The sequence below is a fragment of the Taudactylus pleione genome, unplaced genomic scaffold (genome assembly GCF_031769625.1).
Source record: "Taudactylus pleione unplaced genomic scaffold, aTauple2 ptg000128l, whole genome shotgun sequence".
Lineage (NCBI taxonomy): Eukaryota > Metazoa > Chordata > Amphibia > Anura > Myobatrachidae > Taudactylus > Taudactylus pleione.
Window position 1 is genome coordinate 9475677 of NW_028284530.1, and position 12773 is coordinate 9488449.

The following is a 12773-nucleotide window of genomic DNA, read 5'->3' on the forward strand; positions in this document are numbered from 1 at the left end:
CTGGGCCAGGGAGACCTTGGAGCTGAGGACATAGGGCTGGAGTGGAGGTTGGAGCTGACTCTGAGGACACAGGGCTGGGGGAGGTTGAAGCTGATGACATAGGGATGGGGGAAGGTTGGAGCTGACGACACAGGCTGTGACGTATCTATAATGGGTGCAGTGTGTGCAGGGCACACGGGACCTCGGGTCCAGGGGGACCCTGCACCGCACACCCTGCACCCATATTATTTTAAACTTACCTGTCCATGGTCCCACGGCAGGTGTCAGTGCTGCTCAGAACACCGGAAAAAAGGCTGCCAGTAGACTCTGTGTACACTTTAGTGCCCAGAGTTTACTGTGCATGTACAGAACACCAGAAAATGGCCGCCGCGGCCATTTTCCTGGCGTTTTGTGCATGTGCAGTATACTCCGGGCACACTCTAGTGCCCATAGTCTACTAATGCTCTGGTGGCTGGCCAGCTGCGTCAGTCGGCTGCTGGCCACCGGAGAGAGAGGAGTGGGCCCTGCACAAGGCATGCACACGGGCCCCCTCCTCTCTTAAGATGCCCCTGGACACATGGGCTGGAGAATGAGGCTGAGACACTGGGGCTGGGGAATGTGACAGAGAGATGCACTGTGGTTGAGAGACGCATTGGGGCTGAGAGATGCACACTGGGTGTGGGAGAATGGGGCTGAGATGCACACTGGATCTGGGGGAATGGGACTGAGACACACACTGGGTCAGGGGTAATAGGGCTGAGAGATGCACACTGGGTCTGGGGAAATGGGTCTGGGAGACGCACAATGTGTCTGGGGGAATGGGGCCGAGAAACGCACTATGTGTCTGGAGGAATGGGGCTGAGAGACGCACACTGGGTCTGGGAATGTGGTAGAGAGTCGCACACTGAGCCTGGGAGAGTAGGACTGAGAGATGCACACTGAGTCTGGGGGAGTGGGGTTGAGAGATGCACACTGGGTCTGGGAGAATGGGGCTGAGTGACATACACTGGGTCTGGGGGAATGGGGCTGAGAGATGCACACTGGGTCTGGGGGAGTGGGGCTGAGAGACACACACTAGGTTTGGGGGAATGAGGCTGAAAGATGCACACTGGGGCTGGGGAATGTGGCACAGAGATGCACTGGGGCTGAGAGACGCAGTGGGGCTGAGAGAGGCACACTGGGGCTGGGGGATGTGGCAGAGAGACGCATTGGGGCTGAGAAATGCACACTGGGTGTGGGGCAATGGGGCTGAGAGATGCTCACTAGGTCTGGGAGAATGGGGCTGAGAGACGCACACTGGAGCAATGAGGCTGAGAGATGCACACCAGGTCTTGGAGAATGGAAGTGAGAGATTCACACTGGGCCTGGGGAAATTGGGCTGAGAGACGCACACTGCCTCTAGGGCAATGGGGCTGAGAGACGCACATTGGGTCTGGGGGAATGGGGCTGAGAGATGCACACTGGGGCTGAGAGATGCATTGGGCTGAGAGACGCACTGGGGCTGAGAGACGCATTGGGGCTGAGAGATGCATTGGGGCTGAGAGATGCGCTGGGGCTGAGAGATGCATTGGGGCTGAGAGATGCACTGGGGCTGAGAGATGCACTGGGGCTGAGAGACGCATTGGGGCTGAGAGATACACTGGGGCTGAGAGACGCATTGGGGCTGAGAGATGCACTGGGACAGAGAGATGCATACTGGGGCTGGGGAATGTGGATGAGAGATGCACTGGGGCTGAGAGATGCATTGGGGCTGAGAGATGCACACTGGGTCTGTGGAAAAAGGGCAGAGAGACAGACACTGGGTCTGGGGCAATGGGGCTGAGAGATGCACAATGTGTCTGGGGGAATGTGGTAGAGAGTCACATATTGAGTCTGGGAGAGTTGGACTGAGAGACGCACACTGGGTCTGGGGCAATAGGGCTGAGAGACGCACACTGGGCCTGGGGGAATGGGGCTGAGAGTCACACACTGGGCCTGGGGGAATGGGGCTGAGAGTAACACACTAGGTCTGTGGGAATGGGGCTGAGAGATGCACACGGCCTCTGGGGCAATGAGGCTGAGAGACACACATTGGGTCTGGGGGAATGGGGCTGAGAGATGCACACTGGGGCTGAGAGACACATTGGGCTGAGAGACGCACTGGGGCTGAGAGATGCATTGCGGCTGAGAGACGCATTGGGGCTGAGAGATGCACTGGGGCTGAGAGACACATTGGGGCAGAGAGATGCACTGGGGCTGAGAGACGCACTGGGGCTGAGAGATGCACACTGGAGCTGGGGGATGTGGCACAGAGATGCACAGGGGCTGAGAGACGCATTGGGGCTGAGAGATGCACACTGGGGCTGGGGAATGTGGCACAGAGATGCATTGGGGCTGAGAGACGCACACTGGGGCTGTGAAATGTGGCAGAGAGATATAGAGATACACTGGGGCTGAGAGACGCATTGGGGCTGTGAGATGCACACTGGGTCTGGGGCAATGGGGCTGAGAGACTCACACTGGAGCAATGAGGCTGAGAGACAAACACCAGGTTTGGGGGAATGGAACTGAGAGATGCACACTGGGTCTTGAGAAATGGGGCTGAGAGACGCACACTGGTGCAATGAGGCTGAGAGACGCACATCAGGTCTGGGGGAATGGTACTGAGAGATGCACACTGGGTCTGGGGAAATTGGGCTGAGAGAAGCACACTGGGTCTGGGGCAATGGGGCTGAGAGACGCACACTGCCTCTGGGGCAATGGGGCTGAGAGATGCACATTGGGTCTGGGGGAATGGGGCTGAGAGATACACACTGGGGCTGGGGAATGTGGTACAGAGATGCACTGGGGCTGAGAGACGCACATTGGGGCTGGGGAATGTGGCTGAGAGACGCATTGGGGCTGAGAAATGTACTGGGGCTGAGAGACGCATTGCACACTGGGTCTGGGGCAATGGGGCTGAGAGACGCACACTGGAGCAATGGGGCTGAGAGACATACACTGGAGCAATGAGAGACGCACACCAGGTCTGGGGCAATTGGGCTGAGAGGCGCACACTGGGTCTGGGGCAATGGGGCTGAGAGACACACATTGGGTATGGGGTAATGGGGCTTAGAGATGCACACTGGGGCTTGTGGCACAGAGATGCACACTGGGGCTGGGGCAATGGGGCTGAGAGATGCTCACTAGGTCTGGGGGAATGAGGCTGAGAGACGAACACTAGGTCTGGGGGAATTGGCTGAGAGATGCACACTAGGTCTGGGGGAATTGGGCTGAGAGATGGACATTGGGTCTGGGGGAATGGGGCTGAGAAATACACACTGTGGCTGGGGTATGTGGTACAGAGACGCACTGGGGCTGAGAGACGCATTGGGGCTGAAACACATTGGGGCTGAGAGATGCACACTGGGGCTGGGGAATGTGGCTGAGAGATGCACTGGGGCAGAGAGACACATTGGAGCTGAGAGATGCACACTGGGTCTGGGGCAATGGGGCTGAGAGACACACAATGGAGCTATGGGGCTGAGAGACGCACACTGGAGCAATGAGATGCACACCAGGTCTGGGGGAATGAATGAGAGAAGCACACTGGGTCTGGGGCAATTGGGCTGAGTGGCGCACACTGGGTCTGGGGCAATGGGGCTGAGAGATACACACTAAGTCTGGGGGAATGGTCCTGAGAGACGCACATTGGGTCTGGGGGAATGGGGCTGAGAGATGCACACTGGGGCTGGGGAATGTGGCACAGAGACGCAGTGGGGCTGAAAGACGTATTGAGGCTGAGAGACACACACTAGGTCTGGGGGAATGGGGCTGAGAGACGCACACTAGGTCTGGGGGAATGGGGCTGAGAGACGCACACTAGGTCTGGGGGAATGGGGCTGAGAGATGCACACTAGGGCTGTGGGAATGAGGCTGAGAGACACTCATTAGGTCTGAGGGAATGGGGCTGAGAGACTCACACTAGGTCTGGGGGAATGGGGCTGAGACATTCACAGTAGGTCTGGGGGAATGGGGCTGAGAGACGCACACTAGGTCTGGGGTAATGGGGCTGAGAGATGCTCACTAGGTCTGGGGAAATGGTCCTGAGAGACGCACATTCGGTCTGGGGCAATGGGGCTGAGAGACGCTCACTAGGTATGGGGGAATGGGGCTGAGAGACGCACACTAGGTCTGGGGGAATGAGGCTGAGAGACGCACACTAGGTCTGGGGGAATGGGGCTGAGAGACGCACACTAGGTCTGGGGGAATGGGGCTGAGAGACACACAGTAGGTCTGGGGGAATTGGGCTGAGAGATGCACACTAGGTCAGGGGGAGTGGGGCTGAGAGACGCACAGTAGGTCTGGGTGAATGGGGCTGAGAGACGCACACTAGGTCTGGGGGAATGGGGCTGAGAGACGCACACTAGGTCTGGGGGAATGGGGCTGAGACATGCACACTAGGTCTGGGGGAATTGGCCTGTGAGGCACACTAGATCTGGGGGAATGGGGCTGAGAGATGCACTCTAGGTCTCTGGGAATGGGGCTGAGAGACGCTCACTAGGTCTGGGGAAATGGTCCTGAGAGACGCACATTCGGTCTGGGGCAATGGGGCTGAGAGACGCTCAGTAGGTCTGGGGGAATGGGGCTGAGAGACGCACACTAGGTCTGGGGGAATGGGGCTGAGAGACGCACACTAGGTCTGCGGGAATGGGGCTGAGAGACGCACACTACGTCTGGGGGAATGGGGCTGAGAGACTCACACTAGGTCTGGGGGAATGGGGCTGAGATACGCACAGTAGGTCTGGGGGAATGGGGCTGAGAGATGCACACTATTTCTGCGGGAATGGGGCTGAGTGATGCACACTAGGTCTGGGGGAATGAGGCTGAGAGACGCTCACTAGGTCTGGGGGAATGGGGATGAGAGACGCACAGTAGGTCTGGGGGAATTGGGCTGAGAGACGCACACTAGGTCTGGGGGAATGGGGCTGAGAGACACACACTAGGTCTGGGGGAATGGGGCTGAGAGACGCTCACTAGGTCTGGGGAAATGGGGCTGAGAAACGCACAGTTGGTCTGGGGGATTGGGGCTGAGAGACGCACTCTAAGTCTGGGGGAATGGGGCTGAGAGACACACACTAGGTCTGGGGTAATGGGGCTGAGAGATGCACACTAGGTCTGGGGGAATGGGGCTGAGAGATGCTCACTAGGTCTGGGGAAATGGTCCTGAGAGACGCACATTGGGTCTGGGGCAATGGGGCTGAGAGACGCTCACTAGGTCTGGGGGAATTGGGCTGAGAGACGCACACTAAGTCTGGGGGAATGGGGCTGAGAGACGCACACTAGGTCTGGGGGAATGGGGCACACTAAGTCTGGGGGAATGGGGCTGAGAGACGCACACTAGGTCTGGGGGAATGGGGCTGAGAGACGCTCACTAGGTCTGGGGGAATGGGGCTGAGTGATGCACACTAGGTTGAGAGACGCACACTAGGTCTGGGGGAATGGGGCTGAGAGATGCTCACTAGGTCTGGGGAAATGGGGCTGAGAGATGCACAGTAGGTCTGGGGGATTGGGGCTGAGAGACGCACACTAAGTCTGGGGGAATGGGGCTGAGAGACGCACACTAGGTCTGGGGTAATGGGGCTGAGAGACGCACACTAGGTCTGGGGGAATGGGGCTGAGGGACGCACACTAGGTCTGGGGGAGTGGGGCTGAGAGGCGCACACTAGGTCTGGGGGAATGGGGATGAGAGACGCACACTAAGTCTGGGGAAATGGGGCTGAGAGATGCACACTAGGTCTGGGGGAATGGGGCTGAGAGACGCACACTAGGTCTGGGGGAATGGGGCTGAGAGACGCTCACTAGGTCTGGGGGAATGGGGATGTGAGACGCACATTAGGTCTGGGGGAATGGGGCTGAGAGACGCACACTAGGTCTGGGGGAATGGGGCTGAGAGACGCACACTAGGTCTGGGGTAATGGGGCTGAGAGACGCACACTAAGTCTGGGGGAATGGGGCTGAGAGACGCTCACTAGGTCTGGGGGAATGGGGCTGAGTGACGCACACTAGGTTTGGGGGAATGAGGCTGAGAGACGCTCACTAGGTCTGGGGGAATGGGGATGAGAGACGCACACTAGGTCTGGGGGAAAGGGGCTGAGAGACGCACACTAAGTCTGGGGGAATGGGGCTGAGAGACGCACACTAGGTCTGGGGTAATGGGGCTGAGAGACGCACACTAGGTCAGGGGGAATGGTCCTGAGAGACGCACTTTCGGTCTGGGGCAATGGGGCTGAGAGACGCTCACTAGGTCTGGGGGAATAGGGCTGAGAGACGCACACTAGGTCTGGGGGAATGGGGCTGAGAGACGCTCACTAGGTCTGGGGAAATGGGGCTGAGAGACGCACAGTAGGTCTGGGGGATTGGGGCTGAGAGACGCACACTAAGTCTGGGGGAATGGGGCTGAGAGACGCACACTAGGACTGGAGTAATGGGGCTGAGAGATGCCCACTAGGTCTGGGGGAATGGGGCTGAGACATGCACACTAGGTCTGGGGGAATGGGGCTGAAAGACTCACACTAGGTCTGGGGGAATGGGGCTGAGAGACGCACACTAGGTCTGGGGGAATGAGGCTGAGAGACGCACACTGGGTCTGGGGGAATGGGGCTGAGAGACGCACACTATGTCTGGGGGAATGGGGCTGAGAGACTCACACTAGGTCTGGGGGAATGGGGCTGAGAAACGCACATTAGGTCTGGGGGAATGGGGCTGAGAGACGCACACTAGGTCTGGGGGAGTGGGGCTGAGAGACGCACACTAGGTCTGGGGGAGTGGGGCTGAGAGACGCACACTAAGTCTGGGGGAATGGGGCTGAGAGACGCACACCAGGTCTGGGGGAATGGGGCTGAGTGATGCACACCAGGTCTGGGGGAATGAGGCTGAGAGACGCTCACTAGGTCTGGGAGAATGGGGATGAGAGACGCACACTAGGTCTGGGGGAATGGGGCTGAGAGACGCACACTAAGTCTGGGGGAATGGGGCTGAGACATGCACACTAGGTCTGGGGGAATGGGGCTGAGAGACGCACACTAGGTCTGGGGGAGTGGGGCTGAGAGGCGCACACTAGGTCTGGGGGAATGGGGCTGAGAGACGCACACTAAGTCTGGGGGAATGGGGCTGAGAGATGCACACTAGGTCTCGGGGAATGGGGCTGAGAGACGCTCACTAGGTCTGGGGGAATGGGGCTGAGTGATGCACACTAGGTTGAGAGACGCACACTAGGTCTGGGGGAATGGGGCTGAGAGATGCTCAATAGGTCTGGGGAAATGGGGCTGAGAGACGCACAGTAGGTCTGGGGGATTGGGGCTGAGAGACGCACACTAAGTCTGGGGGAATGGGGCTGAGAGACGCACACTAGGTCTGGGGTAATGGGGCTGAGAGACGCACACTAGGTCTGGGGGAATGGGGCTGAGGGACGCACACTAGGTCTGGGGGAGTGGGGCTGAGAGGCGCACACTAGGTCTGGGGGATTGGGGCTGAGAGACGCACACTAAGTCTGGGGGAATGGGGCTGAGAGACGCACACTAGGTCTGGGGGAATGGGGCTGAGAGACGCTCACTAGGTCTGGGGGAATGGGGCTGAGTGACGCACACTAGGTCTGGGGGAATGAGGCTGAGAGACGCTCACTAGGTCTGGGAGAATGGGGATGTGAGACGCACACTAGGTCTGGGGGAATGGGGCTGAGAGACGCACACTAGGTCTGGGGGAATGGGGCTGAGAGACGCACACTAGGTCTGGGGTAATGGGGCTGAGAGACACACACTAAGTCTGGGGGAATGGGGCTGAGAGACGCACACTACGTCTGGGGGAATGGGGCTGAGAGACGCTCACTAGGTCTGGGGGAATGGGGCTGAGTGACGCACACTAGGTCTGGGGGAATGAGGCTGAGAGACGCTCACTAGGTCTGGGAGAATGGGGATGAGAGACGCACACTAGGTCTGGGGGAATGGGGCTGAGAGACGCACACTAGGTCTGGGGTAATGGGGCTGAGAGACGCACACTAGGTCAGGGGGAATGGTCCTGAGAGACGCACTTTCAGTCTGGGGCAATGGGGCTGAGAGACGCTCACTAGGTCTGGGGGAATTGGGCTGAGAGACGCACACTAGGTCTGGGGGAATGGGGCTGAGAGACGCTCACTAGGTCTGGGGAAATGGGGCTGAGAGACGCACAGTAGGTCTGGGGGATTGGGGCTGAGAGACGCACACTAAGTCTAGGGGAATGGGGCTGAGAGACGCACACTAGGACTGGAGTAATGGGGCTGAGAGACGCACACTAGGTCTGGGGGAATGGGGCTGAGACATGCACACTAGGTCTGGTGGAATGGGGCTGAAAGACTCACACTAGGTCTGGGGGAATGGGGCTGAGAGACGCACACTAGGTCTGGGGGAATGAGGCTGAGAGACGCACACTGGGTCTGGGGGAATGGGGCTGAGAGACGCACACTAAGTCTGGGGGAATGGGGCTGAGAGACGCACACCAGGTCTGGGGGAATGGGGCTGAGAGACGCTCACTAGGTCTGGGAGAATGGGGCTGAGAGACGCACTTTAGGTCTGGGGGAATCGGGCTGAGAGACGCACACTAGGTCTGGGGGAATGGGGCTGAGACATGCACACTAGGTCTGGGGGAATGAGGCTGAGAGACGCTCACTAGGTCAGGGAGAATGGGGCTGAGAGACGCACACTAGGTCTGGGGGAATCGGGCTGAGAGACGCACACTAAGTCTGGGGGAATGGGGCTGAGACATGCACACTAGGTCTGGGGGCAATGGGGCTGAGAGACGCACACTAGGTCTGGGGGAATGGGGCTGAAAGACTCACACTAGGTCTGGGGAAATGGGTCTGAGAGACGCACACTAGGTCTGGGGGAATGAGGCTGAGAGATGCACACTAGGTCTGGGGGAATGGGGCTGAGAGACGCACACTAGGTCTGGGGGAATAGGGCTGAGACATGCACACTAAGTCTGGGGGAATGGTCCTGAGAGACGCACATTGGGTCTGGGGGAATGGGGCTGAGAGATGCACACTGGGGCTGGGGAATGTGGCACAGAGATGCAGTTGGGCTGAAAGATGCATTGAGGCTGAGAGACTCACACTGGAGATGGGGAATGTGGCAGAGAGATGCACTGGGGCTGAGAGATGCACACTGGGTCTAGGTCAATGGGTCTGAGAGACGCTCACTAGGTCTGGGGGAATGGGGCTGAAAGACACACACTAGGTCTGGGGGAATGGGGCTGAGAGACACACACTAGGTCTGGGGGAATGGGGCTGAGACATATACACTAGGTCTGGGGGAATGGGACTGAGAGACGCACACTAGGTCTGGGGGCAATGGGGCTGAGAGATGCACACTAGGTCTGGGGTATTGGGGCTGAAAGACTCACACTAGGTCTGGGGGAATGGGGCTGAGAGATGCACACTAGGTCTGGGGGAATGAGGCTGAGAGATGCACACTAGGTCTGTGGGAATGGGGCTGAGAGACGCACTCTAGGTCTGGGGGAATGGGGCTGAGAGACGCACAGTAGGTCTGTGGGAATGGGGCTGAGAGACGCACACTAGGTCTGGGAGAGTGGGGCTGAGAGACGCACACTAGGTCCGGGGGAGTGGGGCTGAGAGGCGCACACTAGGTCTGGGGGAATGAGGCTGAGAGATGCACACTAGGTCTGGGGTAATGGGGCTGAGAGACGCACACTAGGTCTGGGGGAATGGGGCTGAGACATGCAGAATAAGCCTGGGGGAATGGTCCTGAGAGACGCACATTGGGTCTGGGGGAATGGGGCTGAGAGATGGACACTGGGGCTGGGGAATGTGGCACAGAGACGCAGAGGGGCTGAGACACGCATTGAGGCTGAGAGACTCACACTGGGGATGGGGAATGTGGCAGAGAGATGCACTGGGGCTGAGAGATGCACACTGGGTCTAGGGCAATGGGGCTGAGAGACGCTCACTAGGTCTGGGGGAATGGGGCTGAGAGACACACACTACGTCTGGGGGAATGGAGCTGAAAGACGCACACTAGGTCTGGGGGAATGGGGCTGAGAGACTCACACTAGGTCTGGGGGAATGGGGCTGAGAGACGCACACTAGGTCTGGGGGAATGGGGCTGAGAGACGCTCATTAGGTCTGAGGGAATGGGGCTGAGAGACTCACACTAGGTCTGGGGGAATGGGGCTGAGACATTCACAGTAGGTCTGGGGGAATGGGGCCGAGAGACACACACTAGGTCTGGGGGAATGGGGCTGAGAGACTCTCACTAGGTCTGGGGGAATGGGGCTGAGACATGCACACTAGGTCTGGGGGAATGGGGCTGAGAGACACACACTAAGTCTGCGGGCAATGGGGCTGAGAGATGCACACTAGTTCTGGGGGAATGGGGCTGAGACATGCACACTAGGTTTGGGGGAATTGGGCTGAGAGACACACACTAGGTCTGGGGGCAATGGGGCTGAGAGATGCACACTAGGTCTGGGGGAATGGGGCTAAAAGACTCACACAAGGTCTGGGGGAATGGGGCTGAGAGACGCACACTAGGTCTGGGGGAATGGAGCTGAAAGACGCACACTAGGTCTGGGGGAATGAGGCTGAGAGACTCACACTAGGTCTGGGGGAATGGGGCTGAGAGACGCACACTAGGTCTGGGGGAATGGGGCTGAGAGACGCTCATTAGGTCTGAGGGAATGGGGCTGAGAGACTCACACTAGGTCTGGGGGAATGGGGCTGAGACATTCACAGTAGGTCTGGGGGAATGGGGCCGAGAGACACACACTAGGTCTGGGGGAATGGGGCTGAGAGACTCTCACTAGGTCTGGGGGAATGGGGCTGAGACATGCACACTAGGTCTGGGGGAATGGGGCTGAGAGACACACACTAAGTCTGGGGGCAATGGGGCTGAGAGATGCACACTAGTTCTGGGGGAATGGGGCTGAGACATGCACACTAGGTTTGGGGGAATTGGGCTGAGAGACACACACTAGGTCTGGGGGCAATGGGGCTGAGAGATGCACACTAGGTCTGGGGGAATGGGGCTAAAAGACTCACACTATGTCTGGGGGAATGGGGCTGAGAGATGCACACTAGGTCTGGGGGAATGAGGCTGAGAGACGCACACTAGGTCTGGGGGAATGGGGCTGAGAGACTCACACTAGGTCTGGGAGAATGGGGCTGAGAGACGCACAGTAGGTCTGGGGGAATGGGGCTGAGAGACGCACTCTAGGTCTGGAGGAGTGGGGCTGAGAGGCGCACACTAGGTCTGGGGGAGTGAGGCTGAGAGGCGCACACTAGGTCTGGGGGAGTGAGGCTGAGAGACGCTCACTAGGTCTGGGAGAATGGGGATGAGAGACGCACAGTAGGTCTTGGTGAATGGGGCTGAGAGACGCACTCTAGGTCTGGGGGAATGGGGCTGAGACATGCACACTAGGTCTGGGGGAATGGGGCTGAGAAACGCACATTCGGTCTGGGGCAATGGGGCTGAGACATGCACACTAGTTCTGGGGGAATGGGGCTGAGACATGCACACTAGTTCTGGGGGAATGGGGTTGAGAGACACACACTAGGTCTGGGGGCAATGGGGCTGAGAGATGCACACTAGGTCTGTGGGAATGGGGCTGAGAGACGCTCACTAGGTCTGGGGAAATGGTCCTGAGAGACGCACAGTAGGTCTGGGCGAATGGGGCTGAGAGACGCACACTAGGTCTGGGGGAATGGGGCTGAGAGACGCACACTAGGTCTGGGGGAATAAGGCTGAGAGACGCACACTAGGTCTGGGGGAATGGGGCTGAGAGACTCACACTAGATCTGGGGGAATGGGGCTGAGAGACTCACACTAGGTCTGGGGGAATGGGGCTGAGACATTCACAGTAGGTCTGGGGGAATGGGGCTGAGAGACGCACACTAGGTCTGGGGTAATGGGGCTGAGAGATGCTCACTAGGTCTGGGGAAATGGTCCTGAGAGACGCACATTCGGTCTGGGGCAATGGGGCTGAGAGACGCTCACTAGGTATGGGGGAATGGGGCTGAGAGACGCACACTAGGTCTGGGGGAATGAGGCTGAGAGACGCACACTAGGTCTGGGGGAATGGGGCTGAGAGACTCACACTAGGTCTGGGGGAATGGGGCTGAGAGACACACAGTAGGTCTGGGGGAATTGGGCTGAGAGATGCACACTAGGTCTGGGGGAGTGGGGCTGAGAGACGCACAGTAGGTCTGGGTGAATGGGGCTGAGAGATGCACACTAGGTCTGGGGGAATGGGGCTGAGAGACGCACACTAGGTCTGGGGGAATGGGGCTGAGACATGCACACTAGGTCTGGGGGAATTGGCCTGTGAGGCACACTAGATCTGGGGGAATGGGGCTGAGAGATGCACTCTAGGTCTCTGGGAATGGGGCTGAGAGACGCTCACTAGGTCTGGGGAAATGGTCCTGAGAGACGCACATTCGGTCTGGGGCAATGGGGCTGAGAGACGCTCAGTAGGTCTGGGGGAATGGGGCTGAGAGACGCACACTAGGTCTGGGGGAATGGGGCTGAGAGACGCACACTAGGTCTGCGGGAATGGGGCTGAGAGACGCACACTACGTCTGGTGGAATGGGGCTGAGAGACTCACACTAGGTCTGGGGGAATGGGGCTGAGATACGCACAGTAGGTCTGGGGGAATGGGGCTGAGAGATGCACACTATTTCTGCGGGAATGGGGCTGAGTGATGCACACTAGGTCTGGGGGAATGAGGCTGAGAGACGCTCACTAGGTCTGGGGGAATGGGGATGAGAGACGCACAGTAGGTCTGGGGG